The sequence below is a fragment of the Bombus terrestris genome, chromosome 8 (genome assembly GCF_910591885.1).
Source record: "Bombus terrestris chromosome 8, iyBomTerr1.2, whole genome shotgun sequence".
In the NCBI taxonomy this organism is placed as follows: domain Eukaryota; kingdom Metazoa; phylum Arthropoda; class Insecta; order Hymenoptera; family Apidae; genus Bombus; species Bombus terrestris.
The window spans coordinates 7,103,521-7,119,645 of NC_063276.1; the positions used below are offsets into that span (position 1 = coordinate 7,103,521).

Genomic DNA, 16,125 nt, shown 5'->3' on the forward strand with positions numbered 1-16,125 from the left:
CCTTGAATTACGAAACATCGCTGGCCGCTTTATCGCGGAGTGATTAATTAAAAACGTCTCAGCGAAGAAGACGTTAATAAAACGTGCTGAATAATGATAAAACTTGACTACGATTATTTATAGGTCGCTCCCAATTAAGTGTCGCCTTAAGCTCCTGAAAAATATTCGACGCTTCGCATCAATTTATCGAGGCAACGTAATTCACTCGGAGAGATTTAATATCATTATTATTTTCGTTGGGATATACATCTCCATATTTATATATATATACATATACATGTACCATAGAGAAATATTTACTTTGAAAAACACGAGTTTTATCCAATTCCATACACACGAAATCTGTGTGCTGAGTAACAATTTAAAAATGATATAAAACACAATAAACGCGCACAGAGGGCTCGCTTCGCTTACTTTCTATTCAAACTGATTCCCGCTGTATGCAGAAATGGAAGCAACGATGCCGAGTAAATGAAAATCTACCACTCTCGGTTATTGCTTACGTTTCAGTAACGGGCTGGTGAATATATCTGACGATAATGAAATCATTTCTCTTTGTAAGCATTAGAGGCAATGATAATTTTCATATAATTCGCGTAACTTTTGCCATCCCCGTGTATCGAATATTTTATGTAAAACAGAAACAACATAACGCTCAAGTTCTCATTAAAATGTTACAACGTTAATTATATTATTATTAAACTTTCGTGTTCGCTATTCAAATATTAAATAGTTTTAAATAATTCTGAATAATGTCGAACACCGTATATAAAATATAGCGACAATTTTAAAAATCGCATTTGAAAAATATTAATCAATAAAAGGAGTATAAAATGTGGATGCAGCTTAAAGTCTACCTTATCGACGGTCAATATGCATGGGTTGTTATCAAGTGAATTCGCGTACACTGTGCAGCAGACAGATATTCCGAAAGCCTGTCCGAATATAAACGTCAAGTGTATGTTATCGTGGATCGTACAACGTATCGATATTTGCTTCCCTGCAACTCATTTCACATTAGAGCTAGGTTAACATGTTCATCTGCGACGGTAATGACGACAATACCAATGATCGCATTCCAACCGGCAATGATGAATCGTATCTTGTGACGCATATTAGCTTTGCGATTCACGAAAACGCAATATCATCGAATTGCGTCGCGTAATTTGCCCTATACTTCCTACTTACTTCTACCATCGTAATTAACCGAGAACCGCTTTGCCGGATCCCACGTAATTTAGATAATAACTAAAATACCGCCAGAATCGTAAAGTTTAACATTATCATATTTACGTTTCACATATTACATTGCCCGATAATGTAACATTTCCCATAAATTCTATCGTATTACTTATCACGATTAATATCACTCAGTTCACCGAATTTAATAAAGTATTGTTTTCTTCTTATATCATACTGTATCACGTATCCACAACGAATAAAATTACAGTCTGTACGAAGATCAAATACTATCGCTTTTTTAATGAATTAAAATATTCTTTGCCTTTTTTACGAATGCATCGAAATGCATATTAAATCGAGAAATCGATATACAGATTTAAAACTAAAACCACCAATTTAAATTCATATTAAAATTCCATTCGATATATGTATATATTGAAAATGTTTTACTATTCTTCGGAAGTTCTTTAAAAATATTCTTGGAAGTTCTACAATTGGAAAAACATTATATATTTGGAACCAGCATTCATAGTCGCTTGAAAAGTTTCAATACGAAAGCGCCGGGATTCTTTGCCGTCTCTTCGATCTATATCAATTTTCGAACTCGAATAATATTATTTGCTATTTTAAATTCAAATAATATAATCGAGGGTGTAATTAATTATTCTTTCGTTGGGAGAAAGAATTTCAAACGATGGAATTATCTGGATAGTCACGTATCACAGTACACTCCGTTATCGAATATCGATAATGAAAATTTAAAGGGCCTTCGACGCTTTCATTTTCCTCTTCACATCGCTTTGTGATAATCCGAGATCGTTCGTAGAAGAAGATTATCGTTAACCCTTTCCTGTGTGTCGTTAACTCACGTCTCGCGTGATGTATATGAAATTAATATTAAAATCTCGGAAAAATTTGTCCAGTGATTAGAAGGAATAATTTAGTTAAACGAAGGATGACAGATCGAATTTCAAGCTAATAAATTCATATCATACGCCAGAATCAACTAAATACGAGTTTATCGCTGATAATAACTGTTTACGCATATCCCGTATTATGTGTTCCTCCATCATCCTTCTCTCTAAGTCTGAACCTATTCGGATCGTTCTACTTGTAACGTTGGCATATTGTACGCGCATCTTGCGTCTAATTACAATTTCGTTCGTCTGCCTATTGTTCCCGCGTATAATAGACCATTCGATTTTACTATGTTCCCCATTTCTGTGCTTGCTCGCATAGCCACCAGCCATTTATTTATTCGTCCTCGCCACTTAACCTTACGGATATATTCATGATTCACCAGTAACAGATCATTTCCTCGTCCGTGATCCGGACCGGTGTATTGTACGTGTTCAATGGCAGCCGATAACTAACGAAACATCGTTCCACTGACAGCATTGCAATGATCGACGTTTATAGTTGCACTTACGATTCATCCAGCTGAGAATATTCGCTGACGTTCCTCTTTCTTTCCTTTTATACCCTTTCTCTCTTTTTTGCCTTTGTGAATATTTCTTTACAAGGCTGGAATAACGAAAGAATTTTTAATCTTTCTTCGATAAAGTTTTACGAAACAGATATCGCGTCTGTCCTTCTTTTCTCGTATGGCTTTACTTTCAATTGATTTTACTGTCATCGTCGACCGAAAAACGAAAAGGAAACGTGCATATATCGTTGGCACTTGCAGGCCGACAGGAATGCACGGTGAGAAATTCGATCGTAAAAATTAACGACCCCGTTCACAGTGATTACTTGGCGAAACTATTACGACTGACATTATTGCCGACTTTATAGCCTAATTAGTTTGTACTCGTTAACGAGCCGGGTTATCAAATTAACCTTGTAAACTGTCCAACTCTCGCGTGCTTGCTCGTTGCTGAAAAATACCAGAGAAAGTGAAAAAAAGAAACGAAAGATGATCGTCCGCCGATAAATGTTAAAAATCAAAGGGACAAGTTGTCTTGCTCTCTGTAAAAAAAATCCCAACGTATATAAAGCGTCATATAAGCGCCACTTAATAACGAACATAAACTCCTGTGCCAGTCAAGTACCATCCAAGTAGCGATCGATAATTTCCAAATATATAATAGCTACTCGAAAACCACTCGCATAGTATAAATAGCCGAAGAAGCGGAAATACTTTCTATTCGATGAACGAACAAGAAAGAACATCCAGATGGAATAAAAGGGATATGAAAAAGCAAGTAGAGAAGCAAGAAAGAAGAAGAGAAATCAAATAAGGGACAGCGTATAAAACGAGAATCGTTCGATGAAAGAGGCTGTAGATTGGAGTAAATTCACTTTATTACTTCATGAGTAAGCAAGAGACAAGGGAAGCGAGTAGTTTATTGAGAATTACTGTGATAAATAAGGCGGGAGCAAGCAGTGGAAGAGGTTACACCGAAGAGTGGGGAATGGCAACGCGAGGAGAACGATCTCCACTCCATGGATACTCCTCGTAATGTGCACCGTATGCAGCTACATTTACTTACACGCATACGCCAGCATCCCTCGCTGCATACGTTTACGCGTGTTTCGTGTAAACGCTCCCCCTCTTTGCACGCGCGCGCGTATTTATATGATGCACTATTCAAGTGCGCGTGCGGAGAATTCAGTTTCGTGTGTGCACACCAACGATACGTGTATAGACGGTGTTTCACCAACAGGGTACACTCGAGCAGCGTTAAATAGACTCTTGTATTCACGATAAAGTTATTTTTACGATCGTCGAGAAGACATTCGTCGAGTTATTCTCCATGAAAAAGCATCGGGCAACAATTTCGGTTGCAACAGCCTCGGCGAGGAAGAACAGCTGGGGAAGATGCGCAGGGGGATAGGAATTCTTCGATGGTAGAATAGAGCGAGCACGACGAAGAGACACGAAGAAATGGAACGCGCTATAGAGAATGAATTAAGTGAGACAGAGGTAGATATAGGGGAGGCCATAGGGTGTGTGTACACACAAATCCACAGAGAACGGCCGAACGGTCAATGCTTGCTGCACTGTCACACAAATATGACACCAGGATCGAACGGAATTCAATACTGGTTTGAAATTTGTAATCAGATTGACGGCGAATTTCCGATGAATCGTGACAACATCATCTACATATATGGAGAGGACGGAGATATTCGGATGACAGATGCAAATGTAATCCGACTTGCATTCCATATATTATTTCACTTTGCCATGTGTACCGGCCCCGTATTTGTGTACTTTGTGATACGATGGACATTGTTGCACCCGTGATTTTGCTACAATGTACTTTTCAACGTTTCGATAGCGGCGCGTATCGGAAACCGATAAGATTGGAATTATGGCTTGTAATATTAACCCCCGAGCTAATATTACCGCGAACCCGCTTATATTTTTATAAAAACGTACGAGTATAAACTGTCGTGGCTTTTTTACCAGCCTCTTCACTAATTCACGCGCGCGCGCATACATACACACGAGCAAACAAAAGAGTTTTTGTTCAAGAGAAAGTTTAACAACGCTTAAATTGTACACAACGCTTTCCAATGGGAACTCGCAAATTAAATTTGCATTTCCACAGAGTCTAATTTCCAAGGAACGACGTATTCCGAATATATTTTATCGCTTTATTCGTCGGCTTGCAATCTCTGGAAAATTACTTACTACCCTTTCATCGCAAAAATTCGACGATTTTTAAGAGGCAGGTACTTACAGTTTCGCTTCCCTTCTCCTTAGGAGCGCGTTCGCGTGTCCGGCCATTTATGAAACAGGCCTGCTTTTTATTTCGCGTTGAAAATTCTCATAGCGCGGATTCTTCTTACCCTTCTCTTCCTACTACTTACTATCATTTCAAAAAGCAACGCGCGAGTAAGTGAATAGAATGATATATATCGTAGCGATAAAGTGTCTCCGTTTCATACACCGCAATATTTTCTCAGTGCCACGTCAAGCGTATTTTTCTTCTCGGGACTATTTCTCCCTTCGAACGAAAGTATCAGAGAGTTGTGTCAAGCCGAAAGAGAGCCTTTAATTACTTAACATGGATAATCTTAGAAATAAAACGATTCCATACCTTTCGTCGTCTTTTCCCCTCCGCTCGATGATTCAATTTTTCCCTTCTTTATCGATTTTTAAGAAACCGATTTATACAAGATAAATGAGAAAGGAAAACAATGGAAACAATGGATATATATATATATATAAGTATCGATTTAAAAAAAAATTTACGACGCGTCCGGCAGAGAATTATGCGACACGCGATAACGATCATTAATGTAACGTTAATAATTTTATGTAACGCCCGATCGAGCATCGTAAATTATTACCAATGACAATAATGCTTCCCGATGCATTTATTCATCGCGGGCATAACAGAAAAATAATAAAACCTGTGAACGAACGAAACGAAATAAAATAATCCGAATGCGGAACAACGGGGGTGAAACAAGATTGAAGACCGTGCTTGTTTTTCTGCAATTGCAGTAATAAACACGTAAAACGATTCATCTTCGTCGGAAGATTTATTTGTCAGCGAAACGATGAAAATGTAAAAACTATTTCGAATTGGAAGCCGCTAGAGCGAAACGAGGGAATTAGATAAAAAAAAAATAAAATAAAATAAAATAAAATACGCGGCCGATATGGAAACACTTCTTTGGGAAAACTTCTCTATGGGAAAACCGCCACTATACAAGCATAAATAGAAAATCCTGTTTCTCTAAATATTCGCAATCTCGATGAAATCACGAGAATAAATATAGAGGAGCAAATATTTGTTTGCTTTGATGAGAAATCAATTAAACGCAGCGGCAGAGATTTGTAAGTGGTATTGCGTATATCTCGTGGCTCGTTTAGCGACTGTCGGAAACGTGACTCATTCAAAAAGCCAAGAGAGGAACTCATCTCGTTTCGCCTTAATTATCGTCCGAGAAATCTGTGGCCAGGTATCCGTAGGAAGGGACCGAGTATTACTGTTTCAGGTGAAGAGGACAAGGCACAGAGGTAGGGGGCGATAGGTGAAAGAAATGCATTCGAGGCATGTAATCCGTTTATATTCCCCGTGACTGACCGTTCTCTCATCAGTCCCTGTTACACGAGAACGGTATAACTCTTCGTTGAAAATGTTTCTTCTCCTCTTGGTATGCCATTACTTTTCGTTCTATTATGCTTTCTTTATTCGAATTAGTAAATAAATATCATCGTGATTCTTTTCTTTCTCTCTCTCTCCCTCTCTCTCTCCCTCAGAAACAAGCAGGTGGTGGAAGTAATTTTACGTCTCGTGGTTTAACCGTAATAAATCGCTACGTTTTTCATCGTTACGTTACGACGCGTACAGCGTTTTTTTAATTGTAATTTCCAAGTTTCTACGGAGAGTCGATAAAGTTTTAATTGGGAAGCATAGGACTGGCGAGAAATTACAATACATATGTCGTTAGCGTGAGATCGCACATCTCAAGCTCAATGGCGAATTTCGTTCGTGCGAAATGAGGATTTCAGAGTTGCTGGGAACATCGGACTGACACGACTCGGAAAGGCGAATTTCATTTTGTGGTACGAAGAATTTTGCTTGTGGGAGATGACGGTGTTTTCGCGACATTTGCGAGAAAATTATATTTCGTGGGCATTCTCTGGATTTTCCCCCACGTATAATTCGAAAGGTTGGAATTATTAAATTGGCATATGGAAAACGGAGTGTGGAACGCAGGATAAAATGTAAGGAATGGAATAGCGATGTAGGATAGGGAATATTGGATGTGGGATGTTAGTATATGGGACGGAGAATATAAGATTTGAGAAACGAAATAAGGAATGTGGAATGTGAGATGTGGGAAATACATATATCTTTAGCAACGTCTATTGAAACTCTCCACGGAAACCATGACACGTATGATGACGAATAGGTTTTATTTTCTCCGGAGGCGGAGTATCGGAAGAGAAGGGAGATGGAATCTGGAACTTCCACCCTCCGCCCGTCAAAAGTAAATAAAAGTTCTGTCTCACAGCGTGGTATTCAAAAGTTCTGACAGGCTAAAGAATACTATAAAACCGCGATGAACTTGTTCCAAACTACATAATATTTTGTGAAAGTTATCCTCCCTTGTAGTTCAATTAGCCACCAGCAGATCGATGTTTCTCCTCACGGATTTCATATAACTTTTAACTTGGTAGTATCTCATAATATTCTCGTAATTTTTTTCACTTCTCTATCTTTTACTTTCGTCTTCTTCTTGCTTTTTTAAAGCAATGGATATTCCATAAATATAAAATATATTAAAAATGCATAAAAAAAAGAGAGAGAAGATGATACAACGAGCACAAATAGAACAATCCTTCGCGCTACTGTTGTGCTCGTCAACAATCGGATTTGATAACGCCGAATCAGAATACTATCGAATTTATTTTTTACTCTCTGTCTCTGATTCGCCGCGGCAAAGTGAATTCTTTTGCCTCGTGTGACGAGAAACTCCGTGGCGCGATTTCATATTCCAACGAAGGAAAGTATTTTGCATAATTTATTTCGCTGCAACTTCTTTCCACCTTGCGTTCTCCTCCCTTCTCTTGGTTGCTATCCGCACTCTTCGCATCTAGTCGTGCCTTCTTCTTCTGCAATTCGTCTTTTTGTTTCTGTCAACGTTACGACGTAACTATCGAAAGATCGATCAGCCTGCCAGTTCATTCATTCTCTATTTCCTTGAATCTCTTACCAAGGTCGTTTTACGCCGATACGCCTTGCCCATCGTAATAAACGGCACTTCTTTTTTTAACGAAAATGCCAGATACGCAAGCCGACCGTTCAATCGGGAGAAGAAAGGCCAAGAATTTCGGATATTAATGATCCGCGTGCTTCAGTATAAACTACGGACGAAGCAGCTATTCCAGCGACGAGGGAGTAATTACGTAAAATTACGCAACACCATCAGCGACGTTTATGTCACAGGGAATCGAATTTGTCACGGACAAGTTAAGGACAATTTTCGATCGTTTGTCGTGCCTTCGAACGAGCTGCCAATTAATTCGAGATTAACGAAATATTATTACGCAGTCGTAATTATCGTTACTTAATACAGTAGTTAGCGAATGTATTCGAGGTATTGTACAATTCGAGGTATTACGAATATATTAGGCGTGGAATATTTTGAAAATTCATTAGCAAGAATTCATTTTCAAGAATTTTCTATGATAAGCATGGAAATACTTCAACAAGCCACTATATGTGAGAAGGATGAATATGATTCAAGATAATTTCAGCATATCTTCCCTGATTAATACGATTCCTCTACATATGTATAAGGCTATGAACAGTATGAGCATGATCGGAAAACTTGATCAAACACGCAAGGATTGACGACGCGTTTCTAAGTAACTCGCAACATTCTACGCAAATTAAAGAAGATTAATGCCGTCGTAACGATCATTGCGATTATAATGGGACATAAAATGTAAAAGAAAAAGAAGCGATAGACACGATAAGTGTATTAATAATTTGAATGCGAGTCGAACGTTATCGCACGCGATATCGTACTGCCATTTTTGTTTTCAAATATGTAAATTCTCGAACGTTTGCATACGAAGCCGTCGGTATGCGAAGAATTCGGAGAATAAGTAGAAACGTTCGGCAATTTCGTTCGTACAGTACAAACGGAAACTTCACGTGGCACATAATTGTACACAGCTAGCAATTTGTTCTAAACCGATAACTGAGAAGCTTTCTGCGAAAAGGGTTCATAAGATGAAACAGTGGATCGAGCAAATTGCGTCGGAAGTTTTAGTTTCAATTTTTACAACAACTTACAGCTTTCCGAACAACTTTGTTCGGTTTATATTTAGAAAGTAAATCAAAGTTTCAAGTATCTAATTAGAGAATGCTGTTTATATAGGTTTTTCTTTACAAAGCTCCAAAATTAAAGATAGATAATTAAAACATTGCAAAATTCAAATCATCATAGTCGTTTATTTAATTATCCCGGCTGTGAGTGATTTAATAAGCTTATTTCGTATAGTATCGGTGACAAGGTTAGGAAAAAAAACTCTCGAGTGGGGAACTTTTTTTCCCCTAGACGCGCGGCACGCGTCGCAAGGCAGCCGAGAGCGACGACGTAATTTATCCATTCGGATATCCCCTCGAACGAGCAGTTCGTAAGAAAAACAGGAAACTTTTCCGGCGGTGGCACGTGTACGCGCTTGTTGTAAACTTCGCACCGCATAAAAGCATGCAAATTGCAGCTTGCGTGTACGTGCTTGGCGTAAAGCTTCCAGAGAGCACTTTATTTTCACGTTTAACCAACTTCATTCTTGTCTGATCAGCTATGCCAACGTTCGAATCGCTTTGCCACAGAATGCGTATATGTACTACTAAAACCCCTTCAATCGTTTGACTACGATATACTGCCTTTTACGTATACATTTTTTTATTTCTTTTCCTTTTTTTTTTTTTTTTTTTAATGGCTCGACGGTGGAGCATGGAAAAAATAATCTTTTCAGATTTGACAGGATTAATAAATTTATACGTCCGGTTGGGAGCTGAGAAGAAATATCGTCAACGTGTCCACGAAGAAGCATAAACATTCGTCACTGTTCATTTTCTCGTGCATTAAATCTGCTATAAGATTAAGAACGAAAACAACATCGTTTTCAGATTGCAAGCTCAATGTCAAAACGCATAAAGCCTGATTCAATAGGCGCGCAACGACCTTGTTCGATTTACATCCAGTTGTGGCTGGCATCGTATTGTGGTTTATTACAACAATTCGAATAACCATTTGTCAATTTTGCAACGCTCGTCTCAAGCATCGTTAATCCTTTTGGCAATTTTGCTCGATCGCTCTAAAACGCTTTTCTTTATTCTCATTTGTACATGAAACGTCTCACCTAAATGAGTCCTTTTTTATGCCATCCATAAACGAATCGGAAAATAAATAACAAGTTAGTACTTGAAACAGAAAATGAATGGACAATGTTAATTAAATACAGTTGAAATTGATTCATAAATATAGCAAAAGATTATCGAATTTTATTTGTAAAATAAATCTTTCGCTTTTTTGCATTCGCTGTTGTTCTTATCGAACAACTTTGAGAGTTGCGGAGAAGGAAAACAATTTGTTTGATGTTTCACCAGTGAAGGAGATCCCGAGTGCAGGAGATCCGAAAATGATTGCAAAAGAAGCTACGATTGCGGAAGGTGAAACGATTCTCGGGAAAAGGGGCGGCTGGTAAAGTGGTGTATCCACGCTATTTTAGTACAGCAGTGCGTGTTCTCGTTTGAGGTCACGTTTGATATTCTAATTGACTCGTTTTACATATTAAAGGACATTCGAGCCACGGAAAAAGGGAGTTTAATTACGTAGCCAGTTCGCATTGCGCATCCAACTTCTTACCAAGATGAAATTGGCTTTCCTTATTAAAATTTAAGATATTCGAGAATCTATCGACGTAATCACCAAATGTCATTAACCATTTAATTGCCACGTTAATTCGGTAGTTTAGAATCGGATCATGCTCTTCTATGATTAAACAATTTTCTAATAATCGAAAATGTACGAAAGATTTGTCGACTATGTTAAAACATTTCTTAAAATATTAATTAGTGAATCTTAATTGATATTTCTAGCAAAATTGTACAATTCGTAAATCTATTAAACATCAACGTACAATGGTAGAAAATGTTACAGCAAGACATGAAATGGAATTTTTGATTTGATCATCCTGCTCGACAAATATTATATAAAATCGTGAAATCGATTTTACTAACACTATTAGTCGGTGAACTATTGTACAAAAGAGCCGTAACAATAATATTGGAAATCATGAAGAACAGTTTGACGACTCGTTAAATATGCGAGCAACGTCGAATAAAATTGTGCAACAACGATTTAGATAGGATTAAAAGAGTCTTAACCGAATTTTCATTTTCACTCTGATTCTTTGGTTCTTTAGTGTCTCTGTTGCACGTTTCTCTCCATTGCGAAGTCGTCTATTTCGAGAATTTCATCTTGACATAGTCGCTGAAGAGGTGGAATGAGCAATAGCGAAATGGAAGTCTCGCTCATCTCGATTTTCGCAACACGGCATTTGGTGAGAATAACCATCCACGATTCACCAACATTTTCCCTTCCTTCCTTTCTTCCTAATGTTTCCCAACGTTTACAGAATTCCCAACGATATTGCTCGTCGCATTGCTCACGAGAATCTAATAAATTACAATAATTACGCGATCCTACGAACATACAGCGTTTGATATTTTAAACGATCACAGCAGGACAATTTGACGAACTTCGCGATCGAATAGTTTGGTCGTAAATTTTTCGCATTCTGCGAATTCTCCCAAGCATCTGCCTTCAATCTCCAACTTTATTAATTAACTCAACTTCAATTTTTCTTCCGACACGACCGCGCGAAAAGAGCGAATTTCTAATTGCATTAAAAGTTGTGTTGTAGTTTCGCTTTATTTTTACAATGAACGATGGAAATATTACGAGAGCATCGAATGCTTGAAATATTGTTCAACAAACAAAGTTTTCAACCTGTTAACCGAGCCATCATTTAGCTAGAAATTTTTATAATAGATTGGAAAATTCACGGCATAAAGAAGCAAAACAATTTTAGTTACGTCGATTTTAACTTTTTCCACGTGAAAATGTAATATTGTTAGTATTTTTCAGAAAGAATTTAACAAATTTCACAAGCAAGATAAAAAGAATTCTTTGAAAGAGTAACAAAGGATAAACGGGGGAAAAGAGAAAAGCCTGTAGAAAGAATAATTCTATCGGAGTTGAAAGGCTGCTTTCGAAAACTCTCTATATGGTGTTTATAATTTAGGTAAAAGTTGCGTCGACCAAAATACTCCAACGAGCGTTTCCAAACAGGTTTTCTTAATAATGTATCTATTAAATAAATTATTAAATAAATTTATGGCGTTAAATAAATATACGATAGAAAAGGATAGGGGAAAAAATAAATTTCGAACACTGAGATATTTAAATGATGTGCATAAACCAATTCTGAAAGCGTAATTCTAAACAGAATATGCAATTACAGATAGTATCATTCATACCATAGTACAGTGCATGTTAGATAACATAGCTGTTTGATGTATTAATTCAGAGCAATTATAAGGGTTACGTTGCCCTACTGAGCGCAGACTTGCTAACTGCCGAGCACAGTTATTTTGAGATAATTGCATTTTAAAGTTTAATCGTGCTTCTGCCGCTTATGTATGCGGCTACCGAATTTCCAAGCCTTCAGTTTCCACCATGAGACGAAAATACTATTATACGTCATTATTAGTTATATCCGCATACAATTTCTTCTAATAATAACCACGTTTATTCCCAGTTACGTATACGGTGGCGCACTCTTTTCCAGGTAAAACATAGATGCCGAGTAATTCCTTGGATTTGCATGTACTCGCGAGTAATATGCAAATTATATTCGTTGCGTTAGCATAACGTAATTTAATACAGTTTCTTTGATTGACATTAGTTTGCTTTAAATTACTCTTCCGTTACAACATCGATCTTCTTGTTTTAATCAGAAGCTAATCGTTGTCCACACTTCTTTTAAGTTGGAAACTTTGGTCCGCGCTGTTTGCGAAATGGTCTCCGTTTTCCGAGTACCGAAACTCGGGTAATGCTTTAAATGAAACGAAACACTCGACTGATCGATTTTGTGGCGAGTTTCCAAGGAAGATAATCAAACTTACCACTCTTAATATCCACGGATGCAAATAAACATGCGTGCACCACGTTTGGCACGACGGTTAGCCGTGGATGTGAAAACGGCTCGCGATCAAACGACACAGAGTGTCAAGAACAGAATTAAACAGAGTACATAATTGCAACTAGGTGAACGTGTTCTCACTTTACAAACTTCTGCAAGAGGGACTTTTTACCGACCGTCGGTACAAGGCTTAGCGCGATCAGAATTCATTGACGGAGCAACGTGCATGCTTTGCGCTCGAACACATAAAACAATCGGAGAAAGAAGGAAAGAATCAGAGACGTGAAAGGTATAAAGCAAAACGGACAAACAAAGGACAAACAAACGACGGATATAAGCGAGGCGAGCATGTACTTAGGTGGACAAAATTGAATCTTGAAATGTATTCCATAAATAAATAAAAGGTTTTCGAGTAATAACGGGGACGACGAGGAGATGGCAATGGAAGGAGTGGGGAAATCGTAGAGTGGCGGAGATTCGGAAAAGAGTAGGGGACTTTACACGGTCGTTACGCATCGTGGGTGTATGCGCACGTGTTCGCAAACGCGCACGCGTATTTATATCTCTTTCCCTGTATGAATGAGTAGCGTAAATGTGCGAAAGCTCGTACGTACACGCGAATGGCATGAATAACCAGCGCATAAAGTCCCGTTTACACGTCGAAGAAAAGCCGCTCTTTTCTGTTTCGTGTTCGGCAAAAAAGGAACAATGCGTTCGGCACGTGCCTACCCCAAAGATCCGCCAGCAAAAGTCCTGCGTCTCTTTTTCTCGAAAACCTTTTGAAGTTCAAAAACTCGAAATTCATCCGACGAACGTATCGACGAATAATTTTAATTTCCGCATTCTAAATTTTGAATCTGGTCGAATTTGTATCTTTAGCTGTCCGGCTAAAGCCTTAAATCTGTTTTGCACTTGGACATAATGTTTCCTTAAGTTTCAAAAGGTATTTATATCGGAGCAATAGTCTTCGTTTATTTGAATACTAAAGTACATTCGTAGTCACTTAGAAATTCTCTGAAGAGCTCGTTAACATTTTAAAGATCGCGATATTAAATTATACGTTTGTCGGAGATTACAAACGTTAAACTTCCTGGCTTTTCTACGGACTTCTTTGCCAATATAATCTTGAACTGAATCCTTGAACGTTCAGGTATGTTCCTCCTTTGCTAAAAGTTGCCCAGAAATGTTTATCTTTCTCTTACGAAACTTTCGCAACGGATAAAACGTTCATCTCTTCGTTGCAAATCAACCGAAAGCAAATTTGTTAACGAATTGTACGAAACAGTAAAAGCAATTTTACATTCATAGCGTAGCTTGTTAACCGTTTGGATAAAATGATCTCGAACGAGTTGCGTGTAGTCGAAGGTTTTTTCCAGTTTCCTAAATAAATTATTCATGCGTCATTCTCCTTTACCTTCGCCCATTAAATTACCGCGAATACTAAATCAAACGGACGTCCATCAGAAAACGACTTAATTGTATCAGGCCACCGCTATAAGCATAAGTAAATACCGCAAAAACCAGAAATCTTTCCTTTAATGATAAAAGAACATCTAGTTAAAAACATCATCAAACTTTTTACCCTGCTTTCTTTTTATTCGCTGCATTTACCTACTTTCAAAGTCTTTAAATATTGATCACTCCTACATTACGAACACAAACCAACGTTTTATTCTATTTCAACCTGTTTATATATATATATTATAGGTTATATATATTATTATATATATATAAAACATAATTCTATTTCAATATATATATATATATTGGTTATATATATTATTATATATATTAGGTTATATATATTATTATATATATATAAAACAGGTTGAAATAGAATAAGACGTTGGTTTGTGTTCATAATGTAGGAGTGATCAATATCCTATATATATATACACATATACATATATAAAAAAAAGAAGAGGGAAAATAAGAGCATTCGCGTTTTACGGGCGCTTTTATATAACTCAACACGCCCACGCTTTTACTATTTCAATTGCCAACTTCTTCTTACTACATTAAATGAAATAATACACAAGCACGCGCGCGCGCGATGTGTTCGGTACTTGGCATCGTACAGGTTAGTTACATTACGTTATTCCCTTATGAGAAAATAAAATCGTGCACTTTATTGCGAAAGTAAATTAAACTCCACCTCTGCGAAATACTTTTTATACTTTTCCCCCCAAGTTTTCAACTCCTCTAAAAATCCACGGGAACATTGATCGCGATATAAATTTCAATCGAATATTTTCGTGCTCTTGCCCGCTGCTACCGCCGCCCGAAAACTTTTGCTACCAACTGTACGTTTATAACCTAACTCTTGCACGGTCCCACGTTTCACAATTTCAAATAATAACACGAGCAAACTTTTTATACCTAATAACAAGAAAGTAGTACGTACGAAACCAAGGACTGCAAACGAACACGAGAAACCTTGGTAATCGCATTTCGTTTTCTAATCTCCATATACGAATTCATAACCGAAACGAAGTGAAAAATGTTTTTGTCAATTGTATCTCAACGTAGAAACGGGACAGTCGATTTAACGGTTTCAACTTTTCAGGACAATGCCACTTTGGTGGCTCTAATAAATCGAATTAACGCGAGGGGAAGCAAAGTAAATATATTTCCCAGGAAACCAGACATTTTCAAGCGTATCGGGTATTCGTCAACAAAGTTTCGTTTGCGTCCTTTATTAATTCGATTAAACGTAGGATCAATTGACCAAAACTTTGAGCGGGTTTCTCTTTCTACCTCCTTCTGTGTTCTCTCCCTTCTGCTCCTGGTAGTTTCCACGCGCGCGCGCGCGCGCGCGCTCACGCGCCCTCCCTTTTCACTTCGAATCTGTTTTCCCCCACTATTACTATTAACCCTTACCGTGTATTTCCCTTTTACTTTGTTTGCCCCCTTAATCTTTCATTCCGCGTGACGTCTAAGCTGAAATCTCGTAAATACGGGTAAACTTAAGGCGAGTTCAAAAGGTCTTTCATACTTGAATGTTGCTTCGTTTTCGAGAAAAAAATTTTACGAGCGTCCCTATACAAGTTTATTGACGCTCCGAGTGCCTCTTTTGAGACACGGATACTATACTTCTGTAAACCTTCCGTTCCTACCTTCTCCTTTTTTTTCTTTTTTTTTTACCTACGTTCTCTTCCTTTTTAAAGAGAACCACATTTTTTCTCTCTGTTTATTTTTCTGCTTTTAACAACGATGACACTTTTTCGATGTTTTCATTCCGTTGCACATTT

At 37.7% G+C, this 16,125-nt stretch overlaps 1 protein-coding gene and 1 long non-coding RNA gene across 5 annotated transcripts in view; both read right to left on the minus strand.

Annotated features, from left to right (window-relative positions):
* LOC100652122 (mastermind-like domain-containing protein 1) overlaps nt 1-16,125 on the minus strand; it is a 172,526-nt gene that overhangs the window by 38,268 nt on the left and 118,133 nt on the right. The gene's annotated exons all lie outside the window — the stretch shown is intronic.
* On the minus strand, nt 10,859-14,505 carry LOC110119487. The gene is made up of 2 exons (XR_002307960.2): nt 12,858-14,505; nt 10,859-12,787 (listed from the first exon to the last, which is right to left on the minus strand). It is a non-coding gene; the product is annotated as an uncharacterized LOC110119487 (long non-coding RNA).